At 48.9% G+C, this 21,311-nt stretch overlaps 1 pseudogene; it reads right to left on the reverse strand.

Moving 5' to 3' along the window:
- Nucleotides 1-819: 819 nt before the first annotated feature.
- LOC135544981 (protein bicaudal C homolog 1-B-like) overlaps nucleotides 820-21,311 on the reverse strand; it is a 34,678-nt pseudogene continuing 14,186 nt past the window's right edge.

The raw sequence follows: 21,311 nt of genomic DNA on the forward strand, positions 1-21,311 counted from the left end.
GACGACGCATCGCAGAGTGCCTGGACACAGCCATTAGCCGTGGTATATTGGCCATATACCACACCCCCTCGTCCCTTATTCCTGAAATAACAACATACACAGTTAAAAACTGTTTTAGATTATTTTGAAGTAGGCAAGAAACGTCTAACTGAAATTAATAATCCTCAACTATACAAAATTATAAAAACATATACATGAAGATAACACTATGCAATAAACCCTCTAGGACTTTTAAGCTGCTACAGAGGTGCCTTATAGCTATTATAATCTGGTTACCAACGTAATTAGAGCAGTCAAAATAACTGTCTTGTCATACCCGTGGTCGTGGTATACCACGGCTATCAGCCAATCAGCATTCAGGGCTTGAACCTCCCAGTTTATAATACAGTATAATAACTGCATTATAAGTAGGATATATGGCGTTAAGTCTCAACCCATACAGTAAGTAGAGTAGCAGTAGTAACAACCTGACATAGTGGAAGTGAGACAAATACTCGGAAATGAATCATACAGTAACAGAGAGTACCACATTGTTGTTTAATTGAATAGATCCACATTACAGTCACACTGGTATTCCGTACAGTATAAATGGCCATTGGCCCTAAGACTGATTGGACTGTACAAGAGTACGTGCTCCTCTGCCCCCCTTTGCCTTGTTAATTTGCCCTTGTAAATTAATATTTGTCTGTATCCTTTTCTCAAAAGTCACTAGAAATGAGCATTTAAAACCTGTTTTAAGAAAAAATCATCTGTCCGGACCCCTGTAGCAAAATGTATCCCCCCCCCCCCCACAATGTCAGAATCGCTCCTATGGCCCTGCTTGTAGGATATCCATAATGTATATTAAGTGTTTATCAAAGCCTTGTGCACATAGCTTTATTGAAACAATGAGAAGATAGTTCTCACTTCAAAATGACAACCAGATCATTTCATTTTGCTAGGATAAAACATGTTAATCTAGCCTAGCGATATTGTTTATATCTGGTCATTAGGAGTATTCTAAAGAAATTCAACAGGAAACGACTCATATACAGAGGCAATGGCTTCTCGCCTGCTAATGGCTTATACATGGGATTAGAACTTTTAAGGTGTGCACTCAGGTGAGGCCAAACAATATTGAAAGGCGTTTCACATTAGGCCTACCACCACGAGAATAAATCCGTTGGGCTATTCATTTTTTTAATCCATTCATTTATCTGAGTGTTCATATAGCGTTAACCCACCTCCTGGCTGTCCATCAAGCTCTACTTAATGTCGCTGATTTCTTTCTGAAATGGACTTATAATTAATTATTGATGCAATAATGAGGAGTGGGGAATGTGACTTGAATCTACAAAAAAAGTCTACAGTCTGTAATGTCAGTGCTCTCTAGCGATGGATCATTCTCTTGTTTGCACCTCGTTGAGTTACTGAACGTACTGTCATAGACATCCAAACACCTTTGTTACTCTACAGGTCATTTCAAGGAAGGTTTTTATTCAGGTCAGTTGGTTTGAAGTCCTGTGTAGCTCACTTGGCAGACCACGGCGCTTCCAGTGTCAGGGTTGTGGGTTTAAAAAAGTGGCAATTGATTGGAAAAGTTTAATAATCATCTCTAATATCATTATACATTCTCATTTACCCTTGTATGTTTATGTACATGTTTATGTACAACACACATAGAGTAGACTCTGATCTAAGGTCAATGTTGGGTTTGCCACCAAGGTTAGGATATGTAAAAGGCAGTCTGATCAAAGAGATGTTCTTCCTGGCTGTTCTACCCAGGTTGGGTAATGTTGTGTGGGATTCACCATTTCTCTGAGCAGCTGTGTCCTCATCCATGATTCGTGTGAGCTGGCCACTAGCCCGCCTTCCAGGTAGCCCAGCTTCACAGCGGACGCGCCTGACAGTTTCCTCTTGCTTTTGTTCAGGTCTGGATGGATGGAGAGAGAGAGCAATGTTCTATACATCACATTTAAGCATCAGGGAAAAGTGGGTTAGATGTATATGGTGTTTTTTCTGATCTTTCACCTGAGGTGGTCAAAAGCATCGTCCTGCTCGCTCCAAACATGGACACTCCCACCTCTTTTCAGATCCTCGTCAGAGTCAAGAAGGTCTGCAAGTCAATCTGCAGAAAAAGGGTCATGACAGGCCTGTTGCTTACACATCCACCACACTTCCCTTATACAAGACATGCTCAGAATGTCCTTTTAGTCAGCCTCTGTGCCACAGGAAACAACTCAGACAACCCTGTTTATGGAGGCTACTTCAACAAATAGCCCTCTGTGTATAGACAGTTACTCCTTTACCCCAGGGGGGCACTAGCTGCTTGTCTGTCTGTACCTCTTGCTGTTGGAACACGTCAATGTACTTCCCCAGACCCAGCTGGCTCAGGAGCTCCGGGAGGACATCTGTAGGCTGGGGTGGAGGGGCTCCGCTGGCTAGCGGTCAACGCCATCACCGTGGACATGCCTTCAAAGTAGTTACTGCAGGTCAGAAATCTCTCCGTTAGGGGTCAGAGGTCAGAAATCAAAGGTGGAAAGATCAGGGGGAGATGGGGAAGTAAAAGATCACCAGAAGGAACTGTGTTGACGGAAAGCATAACAAAGTGTTCTCACATCTCTCAGATAGAAGACATTCAAAGCACAGCTTTGATACTGACTTCATTGAAGATAAGCCAGACACAGGAATTGCATTTCATTACATTTTCTCTTTGTCGACACACTCTCTTAGAGACACACACACAAAAGTTTGGGGTCTGTTTGTTGAAGACGCAAACACCGGGAAGGAGGAGGTGGAGAAGGAAGAAGAGAAGTTAGAGGGGGAGGGAGAGTATGAGGATACGGAGAGGGGGAAATTGGGGAGGATGAAGACAAGGATCCTTGTCTGTCACGCCGTTCCACACTTTTTCCTTCCATTCTGATAGCTCCTGGTCTGCAGAGAGAGAAAGAGACAGCGGAGCGAGGAGAGAGAGAGGAGCGAGGAGAGAGAGGAGCGAGGAGAGAGGAGCGAGGAGAGAGGAGAGAGAGGAGCGAGGAGAGAGAGGAGAGAGGCGAGAGAGGAGAGAGAGGAGCGAGGAGAGAGAGGAGCAAGGAGAGAGAGGAGCGAGGAGAGAGGAGCGAGGAGAGAGAGGAGAGAGGCGAGAGAGGAGAGAGAGGAGCGAGGAGAGAGAGAGGAGCGAGGAGAGAGAGGAGCAAGGAGAGAGAGGAGCGAGGAGAGAGGAGCGAGGAGAGAGGAGCGAGGAGAGAGAGGAGAGAGGCAAGAGAGAGGAGCGAGGAGAGAGGAGCGAGGAGAGAGAGGAGAGAGGAGAGGAGCGAGAGAGGAGCGAGGGAGAGAGGAGAGAGAGGAGAGAGAGGAGCGAGGAGAGAGAGGAGAGAGAGAGGAGCAAGGAGAGAGAGGAGAGAGAGCACTGAGGAGAGAGAGGAGAGAGGAGAGAGGAGAGAGGAGGAGAGAGGAGCGAGGAGAGAGAGGAGCGAGGAGAGAGAGGAGAGAGAGAGAGAGGAGCAAGGAGAGAGAGGAGCGAGGAGAGAGAGGAGAGAGGAGAGAGGCGAGAGAGAGGAGCGAGGAGAGAGAGGAGAGAGAGAGGAGTGAGCAGAGAGAGGAGAGAGAGAGGAGCGAGGAGAGAGAGGAAGAGGGATGGGGTTTGCATATATTTATCTTCTCAATGTTTTTCATTTGAGCCCATACTTCCCTCGTTTTGTTTCACTTTTCGTCCACTCCCCTTTCTCTCTCACTCTCTCCTTCCCTCTCTCCTTCCCTGTCTCCTTCCTTGTCTCCTTCCATGAGGATGAGTGGATGAGACAGGGTGGTAATTGGTGCTCACAGTTTCTCTCCTCCACTCTGTTTTTCTCAGGGCAGGAATACCAACCGAGCCAAGCAGCACTGAGAATAATCATATTAATAAACAAGCTCTCACCCAGCTCAATGCCTCTCCTAGCACGCTACAAACAATCAGGCGCTTAGGCGAAACGCTCACACTGACTCCTAAATTCCCTCACGCAAAACAACCCAGAAATTATCAGACTGTATCTATTAACCCAAATGAGCATGGTGTTCACTGACTGGCGACAGAGCATTCAGAGAGGGCAGCTGCTCAATGGCTGGTAATAAAATCTGTCTGGGAGAGACTGAGAGGACAGGTCCAGCCTGTTGTAGAACCTGTTGTAGTTGTCCAGTGTTTGCCAGGTAGGGTTAGTAGCTGTGTCGGCTGATGTTGTGTAGCTCCTTGACGGCCTCAGCAGGAATGGACTTAGCTGACCACCGACTTCTTCTGCATGGCTGAGAGAGTACAGATATATCACACAAACACACACACACACACAGGCTGCTTTTACATTGGCAACACAATTCCGATCTTTTGCTGTGTTTACACAGCCCAATAGGGGAAATTCTGATCTGACTGGTCACGAGACAAATAATTGTGAAAAGATCAGAATTAGATTACATGTGTAAACGCACACATAGATATATCAGCTATCCATACAAAAACAAACACACACATTCTCCCCAAAAACACGCAGACAAAGTTACTATAAATCACAAACAGACAGGCAGTGGTTCAATTGGTGGGATGTTGTTGTCAGGTGAACAATGCAGTTAGATGGATAGAGAACAGTGTTTGATACAGAATGCTTTGCGAAGAATCATACTGTATATGAGTGTCTGATGGGTAAAAAAAAACTGTAACTAAATATATAACTGAGAAAGAATCTTTGTGTGTGTGTGTGTGTGTGTGTGTGTGTGTGTGTGTGTGTGTGTGTGTGTGTGTGTGTGTGTGTGTGTGTGTGTGTGTGTGTGTGTGTGTGTGTGTGTGTGTGTGTGTCTGGCGCCAGTGTGTAAAATCAGTGGGAGTAGTAATGCTCCTTAATTATAACTTTGGCACAGTGCAACCCATAAGTGTGTTCCCTCCATCACCTCTCTGGCAATGTGCAGAACATAAATGGGTCTCCTCTTTCAACGCTCTGGTTCATAGTCCCACATAAATGGGTTCCCTCCATCAATAATTTGAATAACAAACCAGAGCTGCCTTGTCTCTCAATAGCAGACAGTGGCAAGTGACATATCCCAATGACATGCCACTAATTTGACCAGGTGCAGCTGCTATATGGGTCCTCTGATTTGCAATGGTGTACTGGCGCAGCACTAAAAATGGGTCCCTTTTAGTGGGACTCTTCTACAAGTCTGAAAATAGGACTTTTGTGTGTGACAGAACCCTGGATAAACCAAGGGGATGTTGTTCATGAGACCTGCTGGGCTACTGTTCACACAACAAGGCAGAAGCATCAAACATTGAAAAGGTCTCACCTTTGGTTGCCAGCAGTTTCTTCATCTCATAGTTGTAATCCTGCGATAAAAGGCAAAGGGGGTGAAGCTGGTAAATAAGGGAGGAAATGCAGTTAGGTTGTTATGTGACTGATGTGTTCTGGAAGGGAACCTGATTTACTGAGAGAACAGAAGATGACTCAACCTGGTACTTCCTGTTTTTTCCGTGGATATAAATGTTATCCCCATGGTAACCTTTGGGGCACCAAGTGGACAAATAATGGCAAAATCAACATCTACTGTAGTGCAAACACACACAACTCAAATTCTTCAAATTTGATTGCGTGAGGCTCAAAGAAAGCAAAGGGGTCAAATTAATTGGTGACACAGTCTACAGAGTCACATATAACATGTTCCTCTATATTGCTCTGGGGTTGTTTCATTTCTGGCTGGGGGGGGGGGGGGGTTGGAACTCACCTCAACCATGACCAAAGTGCCAACAAAACCTGTTAATGAATATGAATAATTCTAAATCAGAATCTCACCTCATTGCTTGATGCATCAAAGAGAGTATCCTGAGTCTGAGTCATGTCCCTCCTCAGGCTGTTCCATCTCTCATGCCTCCCTCCTTCCATCTCTCTCAGGCTATTCTGTCTAGTATCACTCCTCCCTCCATCGCTCTCAAGCTGTTACATCTCTCACATCATCCTCCCTCCATCTGTCTCAGGCTCTTCTGTCTTTCACTCCTCCCTCCTTCCATCATTCTCAGGCTGTTCCATCTAGTATCACTCTTCCCTCCCTCCATCTCTCTCAGGCTGTTCCGTTTCTCACTCCTTCCTCCCTCCATCTTTCCATCCAGCAGTCTGCAACAGTACAGCAGAAGTGAAACTAAGGTCGGGTCTGAGCCACATAGCGTGAAGGTTGTTTGTAGGACTCACTTAGCTAAGTAGCTCACCCAAATAATCCAAGGGCTGTTGAGACCTGATACTGGAGTGAATTAATAAATGCTATCCCTTTCTGACATTACTATTTATCATGAGAGTATTAAACAGCAGCAAACAACACTGCATCTCCAAATGCTCCTGTTGTTTTCCAGAGGCAATAGAAGGTACAAGGTAGGACAAAAGGCTAAAAGCACATTCAATGAAGATACACATTTATTTTAAAATGTTTCCCCCTCTGAAAGAGCAGGGGCTAACTTTGCTCAAGGGTTGATTGGTTTCCCCTTATCTAAGATCAAATCCAGACTGTATCAGAACTGGCCATGATTGGGAGTCCCATTGGGCGATGCGCACAGGTTCAGGTTTGGCTGGTGTAGGCATTCATTGTAAACAATAATTTGTTCCTAACTGACTTGCCTCGTCAAATAAAAGTTCAAAATTACAAAAAATAAAAATCCATATAGAATCTTTGGGGCTATCCAACCAAAATCCCAACCTCAACCAGTGTGCCTAAGGTCAACTTCCTCTTACCCTCCCTAGTGTGAATGTGATTACCTCATGACCTGGCCTGTTGCGTGGCGTCTCCCCTTCAGGACCCTGGAGACTGCTCCTCTGAATCATCATCCTGACCTGGCTCAGTGACATCACTCAGCTCTGTCATCGGACCAGGGCTCTCGTCTGACAGGCCGGACAGATCCTCGTTCTCTAGGATCTGGGTAAACTGAGGTGATCTCATTGATCAATCTTGATACTGTACTGATCCAATAGCACCACCATCAGGACAACTGCAGAATCAAATCCCCTGCAATGAAACACCTTACAGCTGTATCAATCCATCAATGGAAGCTGCTGAGGGGAGGATGGCTCATAATAATGGATGGAACAGAGCGAATGGAATGGCATCAAACACATGGAAAACATGTTTGATTTATTTGATACCATTCCCCCTATTCCGCTCCAGCCATCACCACAAACCCATCCTCCCCAATTAAGGTGCCACCAACCTCCTGTGCAATCCATCATATCTCCCACTGTCAAACTCTCACAGTACCGCACTTATCTTGGTAGTCAAGAGACCTACAGATATTGATTCTGTTATCTGATGGTGATCTCTCCACACCTTCTCCAGCTGCCTGCTCTCTGTCCCCTTCAGTCCCATCCTCATTCCCTCAGAGGGCAGAGACAGGCCTGGTGGGGGCGACGGGCGGGGCTTATTTTGGGAAAGACTCAAGGGCGGGCACTGAGCCTGAGGAAAGGAAGACCAGATTAGGATAGGACAGGATAGGACAGTGGCCTTTTCTCAATCAGATTTGCTCAACTCTGTCCTTTCTCCTCCATCCTCTCTCGCCTCCTTTTGAAAAAGGCCAAAAGTAATCAAGGAGAGGTGGCGACGTGAGTGAACGTGGACAAAAATGTGCTTGTATGAAATAAGAAGCTCCTTCTCCACTCGTCTGTCGTCAGGCAAATTGCGTTTACAGGAGTGGATCCCAAAATAAATGTGTAAAGGGATAAAAACAAATGTAGTTAATTGTGCCAGGACAAGTAGCATATCGTTTTTCAAAGCCAGAGGAGAGAGAACGGAGGAGAGAGGACAGAGGAGAGAGGATGGAGGAGAGTGGACGGTGGAGAGAGGACGGAGGAGAGAGGATGGAGGAGAGAGGACAGAGGAGAGAGGATGGAGGAGAGAGGACGGTGGAGAGAGGACAGAGGAGAGAGGATGGAGGAGAGAGGACGGTGGAGAGAGGATGGAGGAGACAGGCTGGAGGAGATAGGACGGTGGAGAGAGGACAGAGGAGAGAGGATGGAGGAGAGAGGACAGAGGAGAGAGGACAGAGGAGAGAGGCTGGAGGGGAGAGGCTGGAGGAGAGAGGACGGTGGAGCGAGGGCGGAGGAGAGAGGATGGAGGAGAGAGGACGGTGGAGAGAGGACAGAGGAGAGAGGCTGGAGGAGAGAGGACGGTGGAGCGAGGGCGGAGGAGAGAGGTGGAGAGAGGCCAGAGGAGAGAGGATGGAGAGAGGACAGAGAGAGGAGAGAGGACAGTGGAGAGAGGACAGAGGAGAGAGGTTGGAGGAGAGAGGACAGAGGAGAGAGGACGGAGGAGAGAGGACAGAGGAGAGAGGCTGGAGGAGGAGAGAGGACGGTGGAGCGAGGGCGGAGGAGAGAGGAGGGAGGAGAGAGGACGGTGGAGAGAGGACAGAGGAGAGAGGATGGAGGAGAGAGGACAGAGGAGAGAGGATGGAGGAGAGAGGCTGGAGGAGAGAGGACGGTGGAGAAAGGACAGAGGAGAAAGGACAGAGGAGAGAGGATGGAGGAGAGAAGACGGTGGAGAGAGGACAGAGGAGAGAGGATGGAGGAGAGAGGACAGAGAGAGGAGAGAGGACAGTGGAGAGAGGACAGAGGAGAGAGGTTGGAGGAGAGAGGACAGAGGAGAGAGGACGGAGGAGAGAGGACAGAGGAGAGAGGCTGGAGGAGGAGAGAGGACGGTGGAGCGAGGGCGGAGGAGAGAGGAGGGAGGAGAGAGGACGGTGGAGAGAGGACAGAGGAGAGAGGATGGAGGAGAGAGGACAGAGGAGAGAGGATGGAGGAGAGAGGCTGGAGGAGAGAGGACGGTGGAGAAAGGACAGAGGAGAAAGGACAGAGGAGAGAGGATGGAGGAGAGAAGACGGTGGAGAGAGGACAGAGGAGAGAGGATGGAGGAGAGAGGACGGTGGAGAGAGAACAGAGGAGAGAGGATGGAGGAGAGAGGACAGAGGAGAGAGGATGGAGGAGAGAGGACAGAGGAGAGAGGCTGGAGGAGAGAGGCTGGAGGAGAGAGGACGGTGGAGCGAGGGCGGAGGAGAGAGGATGGAGGAGAGAGGACGGTGGAGAGAGGACAGAGGAGAGAGGACAGAGGAGAGAGGAGAGAGGAGAGAGGATGGAGGACAGAGGCTGGAGGAGAGAGGACGGTGGAGAAAGGACAGAGGAGAGAGGACAGAGGAGAGAGGATGGAGGAGAGAAGACGGTGGAGAGAGGACAGAGGAGAGAGGATGGAGGAGAGAGGCTGGAGGAGAGAGGCTGGAGGAGAGAGGACGGTGGAGAGAGGACAGAGGAGAGAGGCTGGAGGAGAGAGGACGGTGGAGAGAGGACAGAGGAGAGAGGATGGAGGAGAGAGGATGGTGGAGAGAGGATGGAGGAGAGAAGATGGAGGAGAGAGGACAGAGGAGAGAGGACAGAGGAGAAAGGCTGGAGGAGAGAGGCTGGAAGAGAGAGGACGGTTGAGCGAGGGCGGAGGAGAGAGGATGGAGGAGAGAGGACGGTGGAGAGAGGACAGAGGAGAGAGGATGGAGGAGAGAGGCTGGAGGAGAGAGGACGGTGGAGAAAGGACAGAGGAGAGAGGCTGGAGGAGAGAGGACGGTGGAGAGAGGACAGAGGAGAGAGGATGGAGGAGAGAGGATGGTGGAGAGAGGATGGAGGAGAGAGGATGGAGGAGAGAGGACAGAGGAGAGAGGACAGAGGAGAAAGGCTGGAGGAGAGAGGCTGGAAGAGAGAGGACGGTTGAGCGAGGGCGGAGGAGAGAGGATGGAGGAGAGAGGACGGTGGAGAGAGGACAGAGGAGAGAGGATGGAGGAGAGAGGCTGGAGGAGAGAGGACGGTGGAGAAAGGACAGAGGAGAGAGGACAGAGGAGAGAGGATGGAGGAGAGAAGATGGTGGAGAGAGGACAGAGGAGAGAGGATGGAGGAGAGAGGACGGTGGAGAGAGGACAGAGGAGAGAGGATGGAGGAGAGAAGGCGGAGGAAAGAAGACAGAGGAAAGTGGACGTACGCCCTGTACAGTTTGAAGATGTTCCTCTCCAGACCCTTCACCACCACTGACTGGGAAATGTATTCTAGCGCACAACACCATGTCATACAAACCAGGAAATGTAGTCCAACACAGTACTTTATCAGACACTACAGTACTGCAACTTTAGCAATAACATAACTATAAGACTTGCTATAGTTCTATTGTACCTTGGCTGACTGTTTGACTTTGAGTTTGACGCTGACAAAGACCCCCAGACTCTGTATTGTCTGAGCCAGTTTACGTGGGTACGCCTCCCCGTCCTCATGCATGTCAAACATCAGACACACAGGCAGACAGTACTGTGTAATGACAAAACAAAACAGGTCACTCTTACTCCTTTCTTAGCAAGCTCTCCACAATAAACAGGCTTGCCTTTTAACCTCAAATCTGAATCAATCAAAGAATCAACCAATTCATCTGAATCAATCAAAGAATCATCCAATTCATCTGAATAAATCAAAGAATCAACCAATTTATCTGAATCAATCAAAGATTCTTCCAATTAATCTAATCTATCAATGAATCATTACAAAGAGCAAAGTGAACTGTGACCCTCCTCACCCTGTGTTGCTGCCTGGACAGACATACTCTCTCTGGGATGCCCTGGATGAGCAGTGGGGGGGGGGGGGGGGGGTGGTTCTGAGGGGCGCTGACTTCTGGCAGTACTAACTGTGTCTGGGTTCGGATGCATGTCTGCACTCTATACTCCTCTGTCTGCACTCTATACCTCTCTGTCTGCACTCTATACTCCTCTGTCTGCACTCTATACTCATCTGTCTGCACTATATACTCCTCTGTCTGCACTATATACTCCTCTGTCTGAACTCTATACTCTTCTGTCTGCACTCTATACTCCTCTGTCTGCACTCTATACTCCTCTGTCTGCACTCTATACTCCTCTGTCTGCACTCTATACTCCTCTGTCTGCACTCTATACTCATCTGTCTGCACTATATACTCCTCTGTCTGCACTATATACTCCTCTGTCTGAACTCTATACTCTTCTGTCTGCACTCTATACTCCTCTGTCTGCACTCTATACTCCTCTGTCTGCACTCTATACTCCTCTGTCTGCACTCTATACTCATCTGTCTGCACTATATACTCCTCTGTCTGCACTATATACTCCTCTGTCTGAACACTATACTCCTCTGCCTGCACTCTATACTCTTCTGTCTGCACTCTATACTCCTCTGTCTGCACGCTATACTCCTCTGTCTGCACGCTATACTCCTCTGTCTGCACTATATACCCCTCTGTCTGCATTATATACTCCTCTGTCTGCACTCTATACTCCTCTGTCTGCACTCTATACTCCTCTGTCTGCACTCTATGCTCATCTGTCTGCACTCTATACTCATCTGTCTGCACTCTATATTCATCTGTCTGCACTCTATACTCATCTGCCTGCACTCTATACTCATCTGTCTGCACTCTATACTCATCTGTCTGCACTCTATACTCATCTGTCTGCACTCTATACTCCTCTGTCTGCACTCTATACTCATCTGTCTGCACTCTATACTCCTCTGCCTGCACTCTATACTCCTCTGTCTGCACTCTATACTCATCTGTCTGCACTCTATACTCATCTGTGTGCACTCTATACTCCTCTCTCTGCACTCTATACTCCTCTGTAAACTGGTCATCTCTGTATACCCGCCGCAAGACCTACTGGTTGATGCTTATTTATAAAACTCTCTTAGGCCTCACCCCTCTCCATCTGAGATATCTACTGCGGCCCTCATCCTGCACATACAACACCCATTCTGCCAGTCACAATCTGTTAAAGTTCCCCAGAGCACACACATCCCTGGGTCACTCGTCTTTTCAGTTCGCTGCGGCTAGCGACTGGAACGAGGTTCATTCAAAGACTCAATCATGGACACTCTTACTGACAGTTGTGACTGCTTCACGTAATGTATTATTGTCTCTACCTTCTTGCCCTTTGTGCTGTTGTCTGTGCCCAATAATGTTTGTATGTATGTTTTGTTCTGCTACCATGTTGTGCTGCTGCCATGTTGTGTTGCAACCATGTTGTTGTCATGTTGTGTTGCTACCATGCTGTGCTGCAATGTGTTGCTGCCATGCTATGTTGTTGCCTTAGGTCTCTCTTTATGTAGTGTTGTGTTGTCTCTCTTGTCGTGCTGTGTGTTTTGTCCTATATTTTGTAATTATTTTTTAATCCCAGCCCCCGTCCCTGCAGGAGGCCTTTTGCCTTTTAGTAGGCTGTCATTATAAATAATTTGTTCTTAACTGACTTCCCTAGTTAAATAAAGTTGAAATAAAATTAAATAAATAAATTACCCCCAGGAAGTTGTCTCCGTTATGTCCCAGCAGAAAGAGATGATGAAGGGAGGTCACGTCCTGCTGGGTGGTGACCCCCCTCAAGACTCCGCCATGACCCCAGCCCCGATCTCTGACCCTAGAATTAGCTCCATCAGGACACACACCGCCTTCTGTCAGGGAGAGAAAGGGCAGAGTTAGAAGTAGATGTGTGCGGAGTTAATAATTAATAATATTAAATCATTATTCCCTTTTTTAGTCAAGGTTTCTCTTTATTAAGGTAAGGAAGTGCATCAAAAGTCACAGAGAAAACAGTGAGACAGAGAAAGGGGAAAGTGGTGTGTGTGTGTGTGTGTGTGTGTGTGTGTGTGTGTGTGTGTGTGTGTGTGTGTGTGTGTGTGTGTGTGTGTGTGTGTGTGTGTGTGTGTGTGTGTGTGTGTGTGTGTGTGTGTGTGTGTGTGTGTGTGTGTGTGTGTGTGTGTGTGTGTGTGTGTGTGTGTGGCTCTCTGTAGTGCCTTTGGAAAGTGTTCAGACCACTTCACTTTTTCAATTTTTTTTAACATTACAGCCTTATTCTAAAATGAAATACATTGTTTTTTTTGCCCCACAATGACAAAGCAAAAACAGGTTTTGAGAAATTGAAATATCACATTTACGTAAGTATTCAGACCCTTTACTCAGTACTTTGTTGAAGCACCTTTGGCAGAGATTACAGCCTCAAGTCTTTTCGGTACGAAGCTACAAGCTTGGCACCCCTGTATTTGGGGAGTTTCTCACATTATTCTCTGCAGATCCTCTCAACCTCTGTCAGGTTGGGTGGGGGAGCGATGCTGCACAGTATTTTCAGGTCTCTCCAGAGATGTTCGATCGGGTTCAAGTCCAAGTTCTGGCTGGGCCATGCAAGGAAATTCAGAGACTTGTCCCGAAGCCAATCCTGCATTGTCTTGGCTGTGTGATTAAAATCAAATGACATTTTATTCATCCTATACACCTGTTGAGAACATGTTATTGCGGGTGCAGCGAAATGCTTCCATAAATATTTTTTTAAAGATAATTATTTAGGAGATAATACAGTCCGCATTTGATTGTGAGGTATTCTAGTTCGGGTGAACAAAAGGACTTGAGTTCCAATCACACCATGAGCAGTTAATCATGAAACATACACTCCGGCTTCTTCCAGGAGATTTTTATTCCCGAGCGATGAACTAAGAACCCAAATGGCTGTACGGACTCAGACAGTTGTCCTGTTGGAAGGTGAACCTTCACCCCAGTCTGTCCTGAGTGCTCTGGAACAGGTTTTCATCAATGATCTCGCTGTACTTTGCTCCATTCATCTTTCATTCGATCCTGACTAGTCTCCCAGCCCCTGCTGCTGAAAAACATCCCCACAGCATGATGCTGCCACCACCATGCTTCACCGTAGGGATGGTATTGGCCAGGTGATGAGCGACCGGTGCCAGGTTTCCTCCAGACGTGATGGTTGGCATTCAGGCCAAAGAGTTCAATCTTGGTTTCATCAGACCAAAGAATCTTGTTTCTCATGGTCTGAGAGTCCTTTAGGTGTCTTTTGGAAAACTCCAAGCGAGCTGTCATGTGCCTTTTACTGAGGAGTGGCTTCCGTCTGGCCACTCTACCATAAAGGCGTTATTGGTGGAGTGCTGCAGAGATGGTTGTCCTTATGGAAGTTTCTCCCATCTCCACAGAGGTACTCTGGACTGGAGCTCTGTCAGAGTGACCATCGGGTACTCAGTCATTTCCTTGACCAAGGGACCTTCTCCCCCGATTGCGGCCTGCTCTAGGAAGACTCTTGGTGGTTCCAAACTTCTTCCATTTAAGAAAGATGGAAGCACCTGTGTTCTTGGGGACCTTCAATGTTGCAGACATTTTTTGGTATCCTTCCCCAGAGCTGTGCCTCGACACAATCCTGTCTCGGAGCTCTACAGACATTTCCTTTGACCTCATAGTGTCACGACAACTAGGAGTGGTGGGTGGAATCAGGCGCAGAGAGCAGGGTTCAGTCGTTTTGTCAAATTTATTCCCCAGCGCAACAAAAACGGTTACGCCAACACACAGGGTGTATATAAGTTGCCAGTCCAAACAATAGGACAGAAATAGTCCGGCGAATAAGGATATGAACAAAATAACACCATCCAACACAGAGTAACAAAAAACAAGCCTGCACAAATACCCAGCGGGCCTAGTGCCCTTAAATACCCTACAAAAAAACACTAATACAAAACAGGTGTACCCAATTAACCAATAACCAAAAACAAATGGAAAGGGAATCGATGGCAGCTAATAGGCCGGAGACGACGACCGCCGAGCCCCGCCTGAACAGGAAGAGGCACCATCCTCGGCGAGATTCGTGACAGTACCCCCCTCCTGACGCGCGGCTCCCGCAGCGCGCCGACCCCGGCCTCGAGGACAACCCAGAGGACGAGGCACGGGGCGATCCGGGTGGAGGCGGTGGAAATCCCTCAAGAGGGAAGGATCTAAAATGTCCCTCCCCGGTACCCAGCACCTCTCCTCCGGACCGTACCCCTCCCAGTCCACGAGGTACTGCAGGCCCCTCACCCGGCGTCTCGAGTCCAGAATAGCTCGTACTGTGTATGCCGGGGACCCCTCGATGTCCAGATGGGGTGGAGGGACCTCCAGTACCTCACTGCCTTGTAGGGGACCAGCTACCACCGGCCTGATGAGAGACACATGAAACGAGGGGTTAATGCGATAATAAGAGGGAAGTTGCAATCTATAACACACCTTGTTTATCCTCCTCAGGACTTTAAATGGCCCTATACACTGCGGCCCCAGCTTCCGGCAGGGCAGGCGGAGGAACAGGTTTCGGGTCGAGAGCCAGACCCTGTCCCCCGGTGCGAACACCGGGGCCTCACTGCGGTGGCGGTCAGCGTCTCTCTTCTGCCGTTCACTGGCCTGTCTGAGAGAATTCTGGACTGCCCGCCAGGTCTCTCTAGAGCGCTGTATCCACTCCTCCACCGCAGGCGCCTCGGTCTGACTCTGATGCCACGGAGACAGGACTGGCTGGTAGCCCAGTACGCATTCGAATGGTGACATGTTCGTGGACGAATGCCGAAGAGAGTTCTGGGCCAACTCTGCCCACGGGACGTACCTCGCCCATTTTCTTGGCCGGTCCTGGCAATACAACCTCAGAAACCTACCCACTTCCTGGTTTACTCTCTCCACCTGCCCATTACTTTCGGGGTGATAACCAGAGGTAAGGCTGACCGAGATCCCCAGATGCTCCATAAACGCCCTCCAAACCCGGGACGTGAACTGGGGACCCCGATCGGAGACGATATCCTCTGGAACCCTATAGTGCCGGAAGACGTGGGTAAATAGAGCCTCTGCAGTCTGTAGGGCCGTAGGGAGACCAGGCAATGGGAGGAGACGGCAGGACTTAGAGAACCAATCCACAACGACCAGATCGGTAGTGTTCCCCTGGGATGGGGGAACATCAGTAAGATGTTCTACCGAGAGATGGGACCATGGCCGTTGTGGAACCGGGAGGGGCTGTAACTTCCCTCTAGGAAGGTGCCTAGAAGCCTTACTCTGGGCGCATACCGAACAGGAAGAGACATAGAGCCTCACATCCTTAGCTAAGGTGGGCCACCAGTATTTCCCCCTAAGACCCCGCACTGTCCTATCAATCCCTGGATGACCCGCAGACGGTAGTGTGTGAGCCCACCGAATCAATTTATCACGGACACCAAGCGGTACGTAACTTCGACCAGTCGGACACTGTGTAGGCGCAGGTTCAACCCTCAACGCCCGCTCGATGTCCGCGTCCACCTCCCATACCACTGGGGCCACCAGCCGAGAGGCTGGAAGGATGGGAGTGGGTTCAATGGACCGGTCCTCGGTGTCATAGAGACGGGACAGCGCGTCAGCCTTAGTGTTGAGGGAACCTGGTCTGTAAGAGATCGTAAATCTAAAGCGGGTAAAGAACATGGCCCACCTAGCCTGACGCGGATTCAGTCTCCTCACTGCTCGAATATACTCCAGATTACTGTGGTCAGTCCAGATGAGGAAAGGGTATTTAGCCCCCTCTAGCCAGTGTCTCCACACCTTCAGGGCCTTTACCATAGCTAGTAACTACCGGTCCCCCACATCATAGTTCCTCTCTGCCGGACCCAGCTTCTTAGAAAAGAAAGTGCAGGGACGGAGCTTCGGTGGCGTGCCCGAGCACTGAGACAGCACGGCTCCAACCCCAGCCTCGGACGCATCCACCTCCACTATGAATGCTAACGAAGGGTCCGGATGCGCCAACACGGGAGCCCCAGTGAACTGTGCCTTCAACCTGTTGAAAGCTCCATCAGCCTCTGCTGACCACCGCAGACGCACCGGCCCCCCCTTCAGCAGTGAGGTAATGGGCGCCGCTACTTGGCCAAAACCCCGGATAAACCTCCGGTAGTAATTGGCAAACCCTAAAAACCGCTGCACCTCCTTTACCGTGGTCGGAGTCGGCCAATTACGCACGGCGTTAACGCGGTCACACTCCATCATCATCCCCGAACTGGAAATGTGATAACCCAGGAAGAAAACGGTTGGTTTGGAGAACACAGATTTCTCAGCCTTGACGTATAGGTCATGCTCCAGCAGTCGCCCAAGAACCTTGCGCACCAGGGAAACATGTGGTAGAATAAATCAAGATGTCATCAATATAGACTACCACACCCTGCCCGTGCAAGTCCTTGAGAATCTCATCTACAAAGGATTGGAAGATGGCTGGAGCATTCCTCAACCCATACGGCATGACGAGGTACTCATAGTGGCCTGATGTGGTACTAAACGCTGTTTTCCACTCATCTCCTCCCCAAATACGCATCAGATTATACGCGCTCCTGAGGTCCAGTTTTCTGAAGAAACGCGCTCCGTAGAATGATTCCACCGCCGTAGCGATGAGAGGTAGCGGATAACTAAAACCCACTGTGATCAAATTGAGACCTCAATAATCAATGCACGGACGCAGACCTCACTCCTTTTTCCTCACAAAAAAGAAACTCGAGGAGACGGGTGACATGGAGGGCCAAATGTACCCCTGTCTCAGAGCTTCCGTGACATATGTCTCCATAGCCAGCGTCTCCTCCTGTGACAGTGGGTACACGTGACTCTGGGGAAGTGCAGCGTTCTCCAGGAGGTTTATCACGCAATCCCACCGTCGATGGGGTGGTAATTTGGTCGCTCTCTTCTTACTAAAAGTGATAGCCAAATCGGCATATTCTGGGGGAATGCGCACGGTGGAAACCTGGTCTGGACTCTCCACCGTCGTGGCACCGATGGAAACTCCTATACACCTATCTGAACACTCGTCTGACCACCCCTTAAGAGCCCCCTGTTTCCAGGAAATAAGGGGATTGTGAATAGCCAGCCAGGGAACCCCCAACACCACTGGAAACCCAGGTGAATCAATAAGGTAGAAACTGATCCTCTCCCTATGATTCCCCTGCGTTACCATGTCCAGCAGAATCGTGGCCTCCCTGACCAGCCCTGACCCTAATGGTCGGCTATCTAAGGAGTGCACGGGGACAGGTGGGTCTACCCAATTTACGGGCGAGTCCGCGATCCATAAAACTCCCAGCTGCGCCTGAATCGACTAGCGCCTTATGCTGAAGAGAGGGGAAAACGCAGGGGAAAAAATTAACAAAAATATGTGACCAACAGGGAGCTCTGGGTGAGTTTGGTGCTTACTCACCTGGGGTGGCCGAGGAGTGTTCCGCCGACCATCTCGACTCCCAGAGGAACTCCTCCAGCACCGGTCCGAAGTGTGTCTAGACATGTCTATTAGTTCATCCAGGGAGAGAGTTGTGTCCCTGCAAGCTAGCTCCCGGCGGACGTCCTCCCGGAGACTAGACCGGTAATGGTCCATCAGGGCCCTGTCATTCCACCCAGCACCAGCAGCTAGGGTCCTGAACTCCAACTCCTCGTCTCCTGTCTGAGGTGGAACAGTTGCTCACCCGCCGCTTTACCCTCTGGTTGGTGGTCGAACACAGCTCGGAAACGACGGGTGAACTCCAGGTAATTGTCCCGAGCCGAGTCCGGACTGTTCCAGACCGAGTTAGCCCAGTCCAGGGCCCTGCCCGTTAGACAGGAGACGAGGAGGCTCACACTCTCCTCACCCGAGGGAGCCGGACGCACGGTAGCCAGGTAGAGCTCTAGCTGGAGCAAAAATCCCTGGCACCCAGCCGCCGCTCCATCGTACTCCCTGGGGGGGAGAGACGCAGTGCGCTGGACATAGAGGACGACGTAGGTAGAGTAGGTGGTGTCGGCAGTGGGGAGGCTGTGGTAGATGTCGGTTGACCACTCATCTCCCATTGCTCCATCCTCTCCATCATCTGGTCCATCGCTGTACCGATCCGATGGAGGACAGCTGTGTGGTGATGGACGCGCTCCTCCATAGTGGGGAGAGGGGTGGTCGCTGCTCCTGCTGACTCCATTTTCAGTGGTGCGGGCTTCTGTTACGACAACTAGGAGTGGTGGGTGGAATCAGGCGCAGAGAGCAGGGTTCAGTCGTTTTGTCAAATTTATTCCCCAGCGCAACAAAAACGGTTACGCCAACACACAGTGCGTATATAAGTTGCCAGTCCAAACAATAGGACAGAAATAGTCCGGCGAATAAGGATATGAACAAAATAACACCATCCAACACAGAGTAACAAAAAACAAGCCGGCACAAATACCCAGCGGGCCTAGTGCCCTTAAATACCCTACAAACAAACCCTAATACAAAACAGGTGTACCCAATTAACCAATAACCAAAAACAAACGGAAAGGGAATCGATGGCAGCTAATAGGCCGGAGACGACGACCGCCGAGCCCCGCCCGAACAGGAAGAGGCACCATCCTCGGCGAGATTCGTGACACATGGCTTGGTTTTTACTCTGACATGCACTGTCAACTGTGGGACCTTATATAGACATGTGTGTGCTTTTCTAAATCATGTCCAAACAATTTAATTTACCACAGGTGGACTCCAATAAAGTCGAAGAAACATCTCAAGGATGATCAATGGAAACGGGATGCACCTTAGCTCAATTTCGAGTCTCATAGCAAAGGGTCTGAATACTTATGAAAATAAGGTATTTCGGTTTTCTTTATTTCATTTGCAAAATAAAAAATAACTATTTTCGCTTTGTCATTATGGGATATTGTGTGTAGATTGATGAGGGATAAATATTATTTTAAACATTTTACTATGAGGCTGTAACGTAACAAAATGTGGAAAAAGTCAAGGGGTCTGTATACTTACCGAATGCAATGTATCTGTGAGACTCTGACCTTGATGGCGGCAGTGCTGCCCTGCAGTCCTCTGACCACAGCTGCTGTCTGGGCTGAGCCCTGAAGCTCACGCTGATCCCCAGAACCTGTTCCACCTGCTGGATGACCGGCAACACTGCATTCAGCAGTGCCTGGGGTACCAATGTCACCAGGAGGTCAAAGGTTAACACCAGAGGCCGGAGACCCTGAGGGGTAGAGAGGAGAGAGGGGTGAGAGGTCATGATGATGTATAGATCACATACATAATGTGAAATAAAGGCCATCCATGCATTAAGATGTTACATTAGAAACTCTCACTCATATCCTCTTCCTGGTTGCCTCCATCCCTTGGACAGGCACAATGATGGACACCTGGACAGGGGAGGTAGAGAGAGATGAGGGAGAAACAAAATAAAGTTGCTGAAGGACAACAACTAACGGAGTCTACCTGAAGGGTGTTCTACAAAGCAGGATCAGAGTCAGCCAGCTAACTTTGATAAACAACCATGAATAACTATTGATTTTCTGGTTTATTATGAAAGCTAAATTTAGATATGTGCTTTTGGTTATTGAGACAATTAGTTCAAGGTTATCTTTCAAAAAAATTAAAAGCTATTTCAGAATATTTACGCAAATTAGCTGGTTAACTCATTGATCCTGCTTTGTAGTATCACCCTCTGGTGCTAAGGGACAATACACAGCTACTAACAGGCTGTACCTAGTTGCTGAGAGAGAGTTGCTAAGGAACAGTTGCAGGTTGTTCTTCTCTCCGGTAGCATTGTGTCTGTTGGAGTCAGGGAAGTGGATGTGGCATGATGTCATCTCCATCACCTTCTTGATGTTCCCGCACCCTTTCCTGATCACATGGGAGTTCTCTGTGTGAGCCACATCCATTTTCAGGGTCACCTTGTTGACCTGACTCAGGAAAAGATGTGGGTTTTACTAACCGTATATAGTTGGTTTATTTGGCTACATTACATGTTAGGTATATAGGATTATATCTCAGTTTAGGACATTTACTTTGTCTCCAGAAGTTCTAGAATCTTATGTTTGGCCACTAGAACATTGCCACGCTTGCCTTCCACTTTCTCATGGGGATCTTTTGTATACAGTACAAGGCAGAAATTAATCTAAAATATATGTAGCAGCTGGCAGACTCTGGTAAATCTTTAGTGTTGTATAAAATATCAAGTTGTACAGGAGATTGAGACAGACTGAGACAGTTTGAGACAGACTGAGACAGACTGAGACAGGTTGAGACAGGTTGAGACAGACTGAGACAGACTGAGACAGGTTGAGACTGACTGAGACAGGTTGAGACAGTTTGAGACAGACTGAGACAGGTTGAGACAGACTGAGACAGGTTGAGACAGACTGAGACAGACTGAGACAGGTTGAGACAGACTGAGACAGGTTGAGACAGTTTGAGACAGACTGAGACAGGTTGAGACAGGTTGAGACAGGTTGAGACAGACTGAGACAGGTTGAGACAGTTTGAGACAGACTGAGACAGACTGAGACAGACTGAGACAGGTTGAGACAGACTGAGACAGGTTGAGACAGACTGAGACAGACTGAGACAGGTTGAGACAGTTTGAGACAGACTGAGACAGGTTGAGACAGGTTGACAGACAGGTGAGACAGACTGAGACAGGCTGAGACAGTTTGAGACAGTTTGAGACAGACTGAGACAGACTGAGACAGACTGAGACAGGTTGAGACAGGTTGAGACAGACTGAGACAGACTG

Source organism: Oncorhynchus masou, chromosome 9, assembly GCF_036934945.1.
Source record: "Oncorhynchus masou masou isolate Uvic2021 chromosome 9, UVic_Omas_1.1, whole genome shotgun sequence".
Lineage (NCBI taxonomy): Eukaryota > Metazoa > Chordata > Actinopteri > Salmoniformes > Salmonidae > Oncorhynchus > Oncorhynchus masou.